Genomic DNA, 14,386 nt, shown 5'->3' with positions numbered 1-14,386 from the left:
AGCCCAGGAGCAGAATAGGAGTGGAATGGGCTTAGTCTCCACTGTAAGTTATCTGGAGTTTCATATTTAAGATGATCCTACGGGCCATCAGTACTTAATGATCAAACAAAGAAGATCTGGGAAAGAGCCACTCAGGGGGCCCAGGGATGGCAATTGTGGCTGTTAAGGTTGGGCAAAAAATTCCAGTGTCGACTCCCACACTGGAATGATGCAGCTTAATGGGCATAATCAGTGGCGGGAATTCTCTAGTCCAGTGACCATTCTGATGGCGTTTGAGGCATGGCTCAGGAGGGATACCCTTGGGCAGGAAGGCGTTGGAAGCACTTTCAACTGTTGGCAGGAGCATCTGGTACAGCCTTACTTTGGAGGCTAACATTGGAGGCTTACATTGGAAGCTAACATCTAGAGCTGAGAAATGCATTGTTTTTCTATTATTAAAGACCTTCAAAGCCAAAGGGAGAAGGCCCTGTGGTGATGTCTGAGGGCTGGCTTCCAATTTCTGCAAATTTTCACGGATGTCTTGTGCTGACTAGGTAATAAGATGTGCCTTTAGAATAAGTTGTCAGTTGAGCACTTTGCTGAGCTGGGTTTTCATCTGTCACGAGAGGTTTCTTCTTTTAATTTGTCAAAATTAGCTGATGTATGAGCCCATCTTGTGAATTCCCTCTACTAAGGAAGAAACTATATGGTCTCAGGTTGCTATGTCCTTGGATTCTGTCTGATAGTTCCACCCTGCTTTATCTCAAGGGCCAGTTGCAGTGTCACTGGAAGGTTGTCCTGAATGAGATATTGTCTGCTCACATGATAGGGGCAGAGAGGCTAGTTCACTCTCTCATCTGAAGGAAGAGTAGAGCCAGGGATCACACTTTAGTCCAGGTTTGACTTACATGACTGAGTTAAGTGTGAAAACTCCTAGATTTGTTGGGAACACTCTCAGAAGAAGGAGCCCAGGTGTTGACTAATTTGGGAGAGGCCTGTCAAAAAGGGGGGAACATGAACTGTAACTGTCTCCTCTGCATCTCCCTGTCCTGCAGTGAGAACTGGACTCAGGGCATGGGGCTTTGGGCCTGATCTGCAACTCAGATCAGGCATTCAGTGGAAGTGCTCTTTGGGGTAGTGCCCAGAGCAGGACTAGAGGCAAGGGAATATGGTAGGTAAAGGAAGGGAACAGGCAAGAAGCATGGAGTGTACTGGCTGAAGCACTGGGAAGGTCTAGGGAAAGATTTGAGTTGATTACAGTGGTGGGAGATTTCAAAGGAGGAGCAGCTGCATTGGAAGGAGGTTCATGGTACTACCAGGAGAGGGCAAGACCAGTTGGACCTGCTGCCAGAGAGGAGCTCCTGTCTTGTGAAGAGAGTATAGAAAACAGGGAAGAAGGTTTAGACGAGGCCCACACAGTGGAAGTATTATGGAGTATAAAGAATGCCTGCATGTAGTTCTGACCATTTGCTGTCCTCTGGCAGTAATGTTCCATTTTTCATAATTCTAATAGAGAAATCAAAAGTCATTTTATGCACCAGATGGCCAGTTTACACTATGACCATATGGCATGACAGAAGAATATTAGATTCTTGAGCATGGGGTCCAGATAGATAGAGAGGTTTCAGGTTTTTTAAGAGACAGGGTTTGGGGAAGGGGTTTCCAATCTCAAGGAATCTGGTTGAAATACGTGGATTGAGAGTTACAAGGATGCTCAGTGGGGGTGTGAGGACACTGCTGGACATTCCCTCACCTGGAAAGTTGTATGTCCAGTCTTGAATTACTTTGTGGCCAGCTACTCTATTTGTTGAGTGCAGCATGATTCTTTCAGTGAGTTTCTGTTGTTTGTAGATGGTAGTTTGGCTTATTAATGTACTTTTCAGGTTGCCTCTGACATAGACCCATCCAATATTTCCATCCTTCATGTTATGTTGAACTTCTATGCAGCTCAAAAATATATAAGCCTTATATTTTATTACATGTAAAGGTACGTATACTAAAATTTGTAAATTAAATGTTCTATATGCAACTTTACAAAATATAGAAAACTATAATTCACAAGGTACATGCACACCTTATGCCACATTTCCATTGATTTTATGTGTGTATACTTATCTCTGTATGTACATATGCACATATGGATATACCTCATAAACATCAACTATTTTGTTTTGTCATTTAGGTACAGATAGGCAATCTTGTTTTTTGTCTTGTTGCCAGACGAGAAAGACCAGTCAGTGAATCCCCAGCAGCATGTCCCAACCTGTTTCATGTCATCCTGGCAGGCCCATGTTTATGTTGGAGGGGATGGTTCTTTAAGCCATCCCAGAAGCCAATGGATCTTACTATTTTCCAGTTCTGTAGGTCTTTCCTTGGAACAGATCATGGTCCGCGAGACATGCTTAACCCTAGCACAAGCTCTGCTACTGCACTGTACAAGAGATACTCTCTACCACTGTGGAAAATATTAGGCACACCAGCAGCCAGGCGACAGTGAAGAAATCCTTCTCTGGTGCTTTATGTTTCAAACATTAGAACCTTTTCTGGTAGTGAACAGTTATGCTTTCAAATTTATCAACTGTCCTCTGTTACAAGTTCCCAGTGGCAGAATCCGCACACTTTCCTAATGCCAAAACGTGGAATCCTCCTGATACAGCAGAACCTGGGAAGACATGCACAGCCGATGCCTCTAAATCTTTGATTTATTCTGGAACCAAGATCTCCAGAATGGCTACATTGTGGGACCTTCCTTATGGGCATGTGAAGAAATATCAGGATAAAACTGCTAGTGCTGAATCTGATGTAGTTGTCAGCTGAGCCCAGTCAAAAATCCACTTTGGAAAACCATTACTTGAAGAAAGCTGATATAATTCAACTATGGTTACAAACTAAACCTGGAAAAGGAAGATTCTGGCTTGAATACACATTTCCAAAGGTCATCCCCAGAACAAAGAAGGAAGAAGACAAAAACAAATACTGGATGGATACAAAAAGAAGTACAATTAGAACTGGGACACAAATGAAATTTACAACTGCAGGACATAAAAGTAGATTTTGGGCCCAACATGAAATTGACACCTGGTTTCAGGCAGACATTAGTAAAATCAACCAAGGGGCACAAAATATGGCCACTGCTTTTACCCAACAGCACCAGCTCGAGACTTCAGAAGTCAGGTTGGAAACACCACCTGCAGTTAGCACAATCAAACTGTGTACTCAAAGGGAAACTCTAGCAACAAGTCACCCCACAGCTTTGTTAGTTGACACAGCCACAGCAGAGCTGAGGCCTGAATATCTAATACTAGAGCCCACAACACCATCAAAATCTGATGCAGTTGTACTGCTGAGCCAGGCTGAAGCTCTAATACTGAATTGCTGGGCACTGTCTGAAACTGCCTCACTTATGCTATAGACTCAAGCAGAATTCCCAGCACTCATATCCTTGATTGACCCTGTAGCTAGTGCAGTCTTCACACAGACTCAGAATGACTTGCCAGTAATAAGTGCTAGGACTAAGGCTGCAGGAAAATAGTCACACCGTGGGCCCAAATGAAACTGTCAGCAGGAAGCCCCTGTGTATGTAGTACTGGTGATACAGTCAATTCATGGTTGCTGGCTGGATCTCCAGGAGTAAATTCCTGGGTCTTGTCCGAATTTGATCTGGTTTCACTGTGGGCACAGACTGTGGGCAACATTTACATTGGTCAATCACTTTCTTTTTTTTTTTTAATTTTATTTAAGAGGAAAAAGAGAAAAACACAAAACAAAACAAAGCGGTGTAAGGGTACACGTCATACAGAACTACAAAAAAAAAAAAAAAACATAACAGTAAGAAATCACCTGTTAATAGATTACATATTATCATCTTGGAAATAGTTGCTCAAATCACAGTATCAAAGAATACAAAGTGGACATTCAAACAGATAGACTGCAAACAGCTGTGTTCAATGATCCAAAAACATTAATATAGTCAGCTATTTAACACCCTTAAACACACTTGCTGTTATATCTGTTAGAGCTCTTCTTTTCCCCCTCTCTTTTTTATAACAAAATTTACACATTTTGGATTTTATTACTCCTTAGTTCTTATTACTTTTTTGGGGGGGAGAGAATAAAGTCAAATATGGCAAAACAAAGCTGTCAGTCAAAACCAAGGATAGACATAGCACATGATTTAGAACAGAGTACAAGGTTATCAACAATGGTTATCAACGATGTCTCTTGTTTCCTTAAAAAGAATTGTCTATCTCATTAGATATTATAAAGTTGGACAAAACAGTAGAGAACAAGACCAATAAAACTTAGGCATTGCAAACATTACAGGACTTCCAAAGAAGACAATAGTCAAACCAGAATGGGCATCTTAGTGAATCTTATTGCCTTCAAAGTAGTTGCCTATACCCTCAAACTTGATACTATCGCACAGAATGGAACAGAGTCTAATCAGTCAAAACAAGATCGTGGGAGTATTACAGGACTTCAAAACAAGTTAATAGGAAATCAAAAAGAGTTACTATTATATATCCTAATTTTTTAAAATTTTTCCCCTTAATTAAAACAAACATAAGAAATAACTAAATAATTTTTTAAAGAATAAGGGAGAGATTGAGATAAAATAGGACAGAACAATATAACAATACAGGTCAAAGCATGACTGTTTCAGCAACCTAGTGCTTCACCACCAAATAACCCGACTTAATAGTAGTTACCATAGTGTCTGCCTTTTTCCTTGAAATATTTGGATAAAACTTCATATACTATAGCTTCAAATATTTCCATATCAAGAAGCCCAGAATAAAGCCTTTCTAATTAATGAGTGAAAACTTTATAAGGCTTCAAGGCCACATAATGGGGAATCATGATTACCACATATTTTTATATATTTGAATCATTACTTCCATTAGGGAAACTATTTGGTATTCACACATGCGAGATTGATTTATTTCACTTATGAGTATGGTCTCAAGCTGCGCCCATTTATTGATAAATATCTCAATGTGATCCTTCTTTATAGCTGAATAATACTCCATTGTATAGAAATACCACAACTTTTTTATCCATTCCTCAGTTGATGGACACTTGGGTTGTTTCCAAGATCTGGCAATTACAAATTGTGCTGCTATAAACATAGGTGCACATATATCACTGTGGTATGATGCTTTCAGTTCTTCTGGGAATATGCCTAGAAGTGGAATAGCTGGAATAAATGGGATTTCCAATCCCAGGTTTTTGAGAAATCTCCAGACAGACCTCCACAAAGGCTGTACCAGTCTACACTCCCACCAACAGTACAGGAGAGTTCCTTTTTCCTCACAGCCTCTCCAGCATTTGTTGTTGGTTTTTTTGATTCTGGCCATTCTTTCAGGAGGGAGATGGTATCTCAGTGTGGTTTTAATTTGCATTTCTCTAATGACCAATGATGATGAGCATTTTTTCATGTATTTATTTGCCATTTGCATTTCTTCATCTGATATTGCATATTCATCTCAGATGCCCATTTTTGGATTGGATCTTTGAATTTTGGAGGTCTGAGTTTTTTAAATTCTTTATGTTTTAGACAAGAGTCTCTTGTCTGAGAGAGAGTTCACTAAAATCTTTTCCCAGTTTGTGGGTTTTCTTTTCACTATGCTGGAGATTTCTTTTGACATGCAGAAACTTTTTAATTAGAAGTGGTCCAGTTATTGATTCTGGGAAGTATTTCCTATTCAGTTTGAGTCTTGTTCATGAATTTTCTACCTACTCCTATGTCTCCACGTTTTCTACCCAATTTGTCTTCCAATAGATTTAGTGTTTCTGCTTTAATATTCATATCTTTGACCCATTTGGATTTTAATTTAGTACATGGTGATAGACATGGGTCTAGCTTTAGTTTTCGGCAAATGGAGAGCCAGTTTTTCCAGCACCATTTATTAAAGAGACTGTCGTTCTTCCAGTGAACCTGCTTGGCTCCTTTATCAAAGATAAGGTGGGGTCAACCCCTTTCTTGATATTTACATGGGGTGGAAAATGATTCTCCAGGTACAACTCTTTGGAATCAGTTTGGAAGGGATGTAATAAAAAAAATGGACCCACCCTGAATCACCACATGTGTGTTCTGGGACACATCTTATAATCCAGTCAGTAATGATTTGTATCCAGGCTGAATCTCCATCAGTAGATCACTGGACACAGTCTAAACCAGATGCCATAACAATATGGGCCAATGCTGAAATTCAGGCACTGAATCTTGGGCCTCAACCCAATGTGGCTTAGGTAGTCATATCATGCACTCAGTATGGAGATCCTGAAATAAATACATGGTCAGACACATTGTTTGGTACAGACTCCCTGTGGTCTGAGGCTCAATTTTTATCTCCTTATTATAGGTGCTGTCTGAATCTGCAATAAAATGGGCACCAGGTGAGCCTCCTAGGTCCTAGTCTGAACTGCTGGTAGGAGATCTGGGTACATCATTGGTTTTTAATTTAGAAATATCACCAGAGTCTCTATCTAAATTTCTACAAATAAACTTTTGGCCAGAACCACTATTTGATCCATTGACAAACTTCTGGCCCCAGTCTGCATCTCCACCTGAGAATCAATCGGCAGAGACTGTATCTATTGAAATCAATGAATCTGAAGTTCAATTGGTGCATTTGCAGACACATTCTGACACAGTCATACTATCATGTTCTCTTAGTCAGTCTTCAGTATTTGGTGGATGGATACTGAAGCTCACCAAAATAGTGTCTCTAAAATGGGCCCAGGACAAGTCTAATGCAGGACACCTGTGGGTCTGATACATTGCAGGGCCAGACTAGAAGTTCACCACCAAACTTATGGACTCCTCACACATCCCATACAATAGCGTCACCTTGGTACAAGGCTGAAGTTCTAGCATTAAATCCATTGGCGTTCTTCATATTTGATCACATGACCTCACCATGGACACAGCCAGCATGTCATCCAGTAAGCCTCTGGGCATTGCCTAGCTTTAATGCTATTACATCAACCCCATGGTCCCCCTCTGAATGCTTACCAGTTAATCCAAGGACACTGATCATATCTGATCTGATTATACCACTGTGGGCCAAGGTTAATCATCCAGCTTTAATCTGTAGAGCACAGCCTATGTCTAGTAAGCCCTCACCATTAAGGCAACTGTCTGAGATTCTAAGGGCAAATTCCTGGATCCAGTCTGATTCTGGTGTGCTCACACCTGGGCACCAGTTTAGATCAGTGAGTTCTTGGACACAGGTAATATTTTGACATTTCAGAGGCAAGCCAGTTTCCCTGTATATCTGTGGACAACATATGAAAGTGACATCTTTACAGAATGCACCACCACTCAGTTCCCACAAGTAAAGTACCCAACACAAAATAAATCAGTAAACCCCTGGGCAAATCTGAAGCTGACATGATAACAACTCACATCCAAGATAAATCTCCAAAAGACAATTGGCTAGACATTGATTCTAGGTCTGTGGTACCATGGAACCAGGGTGATGTGTTAGAAGTAAAGTTGGGGTCACAGCCAGAGGCTGAGTTATACCTAAAGCAGAAATTCCTGGCACATACAAGGTATATCTAAAATGATCATATTTTGTACACAGCATGAATCTCCAGCTCTCAATTACTTGACAGAGCCAGTAACTGATGTGGTGACAGCACTAGTACAGACCATGCCTCCCGAAATATATCCAAGAAATCCCTAGATAGCATTTCTACTTGATAAAGTCACATTGAGGACACAACCCGAAACTGCATTCATCAATACATGCAGACAAGGTCAAAAAGCAGCTGGAAACCTCAGGATATTGCCTGAATGCCCAGTAATAAATCTCTAGGGGCAGTCTGAATCTTTACCCTTAATTCCCTGGACACAGGCTAAGTCTGACACCAAGGATCCTGGAAGAAAATCCATGGAGAGATCCTGTAATTCTAACCCTAAAATGTATCCACAGTCCATAACTACAACCCTTTTGGGGGGATTCTTTCCCCCAAAAGAAAAATCTAGCAACAGCAGGGACTTATCCTCAAGTTACACAGATGTGTCCCTGGGAGAGAGCTAAAGCATCACAGCTCATTCTTTGGATACAGGCTGAATCTTTGCCAGCAAACTCCTGGGCAGAGACTAAAACATCCATAGTTAGAAAACAGGTTGAATGCCCACATTCAACCACATGACAGGAGTATGCCAGGCCAGAGCCACCAGGTTCAATAGTGATATCCTGGCCTAAGGCTGAATCTCCAAAAGAAGGTCTTGGGAAAGAAGCTTTAGCTTCAGAAGTCAAGCCATGGAACCTGGTTGAATTTCCAGCAGCCAACTGGATAGACTCTGTATCACAGCTTATATATCACACAGGAAAAACCTGGACATAGTCTTCATCTAACCCTGCTGTATTACAGAACTGTTATAAATCTTCAGCAGTCATTTCCTGGATATACCCTGTGTCTGACACTTTTACAGCATTCACTCAAAATGAATTGACAATTTTATTTGATAAAAATCACACTGTGGGTCCAGGCCGTGTTTGCTTCAGACATGCCTTGCAAGAAAGCCAAATCTGGCATAGTAATGCCTGTGACTCAGGCTGCATCTCTATCCATAGTTTCCTCTATGCAACCTGTGTCTGATGTAGACACTCCAAAGTCCCTGGTGAAATTCTGGCCACACTTAGAAGGATACTGCCTTTATCTGATACTCTGATACAATGGATGTACTTTGGATTCCCAGGCATCGAGATTTGTACTGAAATTACAGCTTCCACAGTTACACAGTAGCCACAAGCTGGATTCCTATTTCAGTGTTTACACATCAGCTTTTATGCCCACAGCCACCATGTGGAGACCAAGTGCATCTCCAGCCATGAACTTTGGTTCAAGAGCTACAGCAGACACATTCTCTACCTCAGCACTGCATGAGTCTTCAGAAGTCCAGCCTTTGTCAGCACTTCAGGCTTACATGGCCGCAGATTGTAAATAGACTGAGCCTTTGGGTGTAAATGCTTACACACCGATTGAAACTGATGTAGCTATATTTTCTGAAATACCTGTAAAACCCTTGATTCTTCCTGGTTTTGAAGTTAATATATTCATACTGTCTGTGCAAACTCAAATTTATACAACCCAAGTCTTGAATGAGATGGAAACTCAAGATTATATTCTGAGGACACATCAAGATGAAGATGCTTATATAGGGACTTTGTCTAGAATTGGAGCACGTGTGTCTGAGGTGTTGCCTGCAAGTCAAGCAGCCGGAGCTTGGCCCACACTCAATTCTCATTATAGCAAGAGGCTGGTTTGAAATTCAAGCAGAAAATATCCAACCATGGGCTCACCCAGATTTTCAAAAGTGTACCTCATTTGAAACCAGAAAAATAGATCTGTGGTCCAACACATGTTTGCTTCATTCACCTCACTGATCCAATTAGAAGTTGATATACTTGATCCCTAGACATCCACGGTTGGTAATATAGCAAGGTCCTTGACCACTGCAGTGACTGAAAATTCACCGCTGATTCAAACTGAATCCAAGTCAATCCATTCCTGGATCCAGCCAATGGATAATATAATCCAACCACATACCCAAACTGATTATGAAGCAGTTAGGCACTGTACCAGGATGCATGTGATATAGCCATGCTATCATCCCAGGTTGAAATGCAAGAACCAAAACACTTGATCCTACCTGACAGCTATCATGTCAGAGTTATGTTCCAGACTCAGAAGAATGCAGTACAAGGAAGTCAACTTGAAGCTCAAATGATTACTCCCTGCATCCAGGCAGAATGGCAACCCCCTGAAACTAATATGATCAGAACTCCATCTCAGGCTAAGTGCAATATAACCCAAACTGGGCTCTACTCTGAAACAAATTCAGTCAAGTTTTCGGGCTCTTCTGAAAGTGATAAAATACTGCTTTTGACCCAGACAGAATGCCAAGCGATGAGGAACTGGCCAGAGGACGATTTGGTCAGACCTTTTTCCCTCACTGAAAATAAGGCAATTAGGTCTTCATTCTTCACTGAGTCTCAAGTGACACATTTTTCTGCCCAGACTGAAGCTGTTATAACTGATTTTTGGCTCCTGTACAAAGCTGGGATGGTCAGACATGGGACCCAGTCTGAAACTCTGGAAATTATTCAACAGGCCCAGCCTGATAGTGAAAGAATACTGGTTCAATTCTCAGATAGGTTCCTTTGGATCCTGGAACCAGCCTAAACTAAACAGATTCTAATTTGGGGCCCAACTGGAAATGAAGTAGTAAAAGTGTTAAACTGGGAGGAGGTTGAGGTTGAGGGAGTGATACTTTGGTTTTAGACTCAAGACTGTTCTACAGTTTGGATTCAGCCTGACTCCAAGCAGTGAATTCTGAAATGGAGAGTAAACTTGGTATAACAGAGACCCAGATTCAAGAAAGTGATGCTCGGAATCATCCGGAAATTCAAGCAGTCAGGCCCTGGCTGAAACCTGAAGCTGATTAGGTCAGCTCTTGGTTCCACATTCAAATGATTACAGGTAATCCACAGTTTTATCCAGACTCTCAACTCTGGAGTTCCTTCATTCATCCTGAAGTTGGCCAAATCCATGCCTAGATTCAGCCTAAATCCCAAGAAATCAGACCAAGCCTAAAACTAATATGGTCTCGAACTTTCACAGTCAGATCTTGGTCTGATGTTATAGTTCAAGTAGCCATACCACAGAATTCACTAATCAAAAGAACACCCATGGAAGGTATTCAGTCTGAAAACCAACTAGAGAGATCCTGAACCCAATGTGAAGGTGGCATTTTAGCATGAAGTGCTATCCATAAACCTAAAACTGTTAGAATTTGCCTTCAGTATGAAATAGTAATCCCTGGCTCCTACTAAAAACTGGTACAATAGCTTCAGTTACTTCTCCTGAATTAGAAAAAGATGGAGAAATCCTATTAATAGGCAATTTTGGCATCTGACAGTCCTAATTTGTATACTTTAACACCAGTAGATGCACTTCCTCTCTGAATCGTTATCCTATAGCTTTGCTAACTCTACTTACCATGGCATGAGATAGATATCATAGAAAATGGAGATTAAAAACAATTATCTCTAAAGCAGTTAGCTCCTAAAAATTCTATTTCTTACCCTTTCAAATTGATCCCCAGAACTTGGGGAACAAATTGAAATTTACTAAGACAAAAGGAGGCCTTGATGTCTTATCTGCTTTCCTAAGTACTTTTTCTCTTACTGTCCTTTCTTATTTCCTGTTTCTCCTATCTCCATATATATCATTCCATTCCTAGTTGCTCTTCCTTTCATATATACTCTCTTCATTGTGCATTTGCCTTTCTTATGTCACATCCCCTCCCCATCCCCACCCACTCTCCTTTCTCCCTTCTCTCCACTTCTTGAACATTCAAATTCTGATAGTCTGCTGCAGGAAGTACCTTCTTTCAAATTTACTGAAGAGCCCTTTCTCTCTTACAACATTTTAGTACTGCATGGCTCTCCAGCCACAGTTGCAATTAAAGAACTCAAGGCTGGATCTCAGTTTGAACCCTAATCTCAGTACCAGCCTGGACAACAGACTAGCAATCATTCAGAACTCAAGATTTCTTTGGCTCAGTGTCACCTGGGTTTACTATGGCAAGAGAATTTTCAGGTTCTCTGGCTTGTCAAAACACCTATTTTCACTCATGCTGCCATAGTAGCTTTATCATTGTCATGTGTCTGAACTGATAACCTTGGAATACAGGTTCTTTCTGGAGGCAAAAGCCTAATTTCTGAATAAGGAAGATGTGATGTTTTCAGAAATGTAAGTCTGAAACTTGGGTGATGGTTTCATGCAAGACTAGACTACAATTAATGGCATAATGCTTGTGAGATGAAAATACACAAAGATGATTTTGTTTAGTCAGAGTGTACGTAGGACCTAAATTTCTTGAGTGTAACTGCATCCAGAAATCAACACTTACTTCTTTAGAAGTGGCTCATTATTTAGCTTGAGGAAATAAAAAGGCTTCATATTATCACTCAGAGAATATATGCAGAGAGCCCATTTCTCTGCCTAAGATTGTGGGAAGTTAATAGCACACTTCTAGGTGTACTGATAAATTTGAAGATGCCAGATTTTTAGATATTTTCCTAAAATTTAAAGGTCAAAAATAGAAAAGTTAGGGTGATAGCAGTAATGTTATCCTGTCTGTCACTTCCTTTTTCAGAGTGTGGGTTATGCCCAGGCTTTGTTCCTTGCTGTCCCATCTGCTGGAAGGCAGAAGTGGGTGAATATCCCTGTATGGTTTCTGTACAACTGTCTTTCTTCCATTTCCATGCTGACTCAATTCAGAATGAACAGTGGATCCTTACCTCCACTAGATGTGCCATCTGTATTCAGATGTATGTGAGTAAATCAAATCAAGTTTAAGGTATCATTACAAACTGATGAAATGTGTGATATAATTTATGGTTATCTTTTACTGAACAAAGCAGATTATTTTCCTTTCCTTCTAGAAATCAGATTGGTTGTGTTTCCATATCTATTATATTTCCTTAGCTCATAGGAAAGTGTATCTAAAGCACCATAACAAAGGATTCTAGGATTTTGTCATAAAGTTTACTGTTTTTTGTTTTATTCAGTTCCTCTCATGCAGGTCCATATCATGTAAGTATTTATCCATTTCTTGGAGGAATAATCTAAGTTTTCTAATCAGTACATTCATAAGTTTTAAAATAATCTCCTAGTTCATAAATTTTAATCTAAATGATGATGAAAGTATGCTGTTTAAATCATCACCTGTAAACAGATACTCTTTGATATTTGGTCTACCTTTCATGTACTTTTTAACTTCTTCTAATGAATTGATTGTAAAGTAGGATAAAAGTAACATGGATTTTGTAGGAATTATACATTTTGGATGTTAATCTTTTGTAGTAGAAATAAAATCTGAGAATTTCTTGAGATATTGAATCATGCCAGTTATCTGTAGATCCATCAGCTGTGCAGAAAAATAAGCATAAATAACTATACTTTCTATAGTGTGCACTTTGTGGGTGAGATTTTTGGTAAACTTTGGTGTTCAGTAGACTAGGTGTTTTAAGTGTATCTTCAACCTTATAACATTTTCAACTTCTGATCAGTTTATCAGGGTATAAAACCATGATGATTAGCAAGGCTGCTGTCTTAGAATTCTTTTTTTTTTTTTTCTTACAGTTCCAGGATGCTTATCTCTTTTATATTATTTTTGAGAATAAATTCAAATCAAACAAAATAGAATTAAGCTAATCAGAACAGAACAATGAAAGTGATACAGAACTTCAACAAATTAGGAAATCAGCAGTGAGTACCATAATGTTTCTCATTTCCATCAAAATAGCTATCCACAGCATTAGACATAATAAAATTGAAACAAAACTAATCAAAAGAATGAAAATATTACAGGATCTCAAATCAAGATAATAGGAAATCAACCATAGCTACTGTTATAAATTTCTTTCTCTTCAAAATAGCTGACTGTATCATCAGACACAGGAAAAATCAAATACAGCAAGACAGAATAAAAACAACCCCAACAAAACTATGAAAAACAACATAGGAATTCAAAACAAGATAAGAAATTAACAGTGGTTTCCACTTCCTTTTTTTTTTTTTTTTAGATGTTTCTTCTCCTATCATTTTCATAATGTCTTTTGTGCATTTTGGATCCCACTAACTCAGTTTTTTGTAGTAGGAGAACACAATGTTTACCCATATGAATTTCAACCATTTCATCCATGATCATGATCTCCAGTTGTATCAATTTATCTACAAGAGGCTCAAAATTATCTTTATCTATATCTGAATAGCTTTCTATTGTAAGAAAATATTGTATCTTCCTTATTCATTCTGTGGTTGATGTGCAAACTATCCCTATTTTTTTTCTGGTTTCCTGTCACATGGAACACTGTTTTCCTCTTTTGATTTTTAGTCTATGAATTTTCCTTTGAGTTAAATGTGTTTTTTTGCATACATCAATAATCCACTCCTCCTGTGTTTTTTTTTTTTTTTTTTGATTGGTGAATTAAGGCCATCTACCTTGATAGTCATTACTGGCAGGCACTGGCTTTTGTCGGCCATACTATCCTCCTGCTGTTGGCCTTTAACTTTTCTCCTTTGTTCAATGGCCTACCCTATTTGGAAATTCCTCTCTGCTGCTACAAGTGCTGGAATCATTGTCGTCTTTATATCTGTAAAATATCTTTCAGTTCTCTTTGGAGGTTTTGTTTCATGTTAATGAATTTCTTCAGTTGTTCTTTATCATAGAAGTGTCTTATTTTTCCATCAGTTTTGAAAGATGATTTTGCAGGATACAGTAATCTAACTTGGAAGTTGTTTTCTTTCAAGATGTGGAACACTTAACTCAAAACTCTTCCTTTTTTGATGGATTTGCACCAAGAAGTCTGCCATGATT

General features: G+C 39.4%; 1 pseudogene; it reads left to right on the top strand.

Moving 5' to 3' along the window:
• The first annotated feature begins 208 nt into the window (after positions 1–208).
• Positions 209–14,386, top strand: part of LOC134474724 (uncharacterized) — a 35,084-nt pseudogene continuing 20,906 nt past the window's right edge.

Source organism: Cavia porcellus, unplaced genomic scaffold (genome assembly GCF_034190915.1).
Source record: "Cavia porcellus strain 051 isolate PalLab524CR breed Dunkin Hartley unplaced genomic scaffold, mCavPor4.1 scaffold_36, whole genome shotgun sequence".
Lineage (NCBI taxonomy): Eukaryota > Metazoa > Chordata > Mammalia > Rodentia > Caviidae > Cavia > Cavia porcellus.
This window is presented reverse-complemented; position numbering and strand designations above follow the sequence as displayed.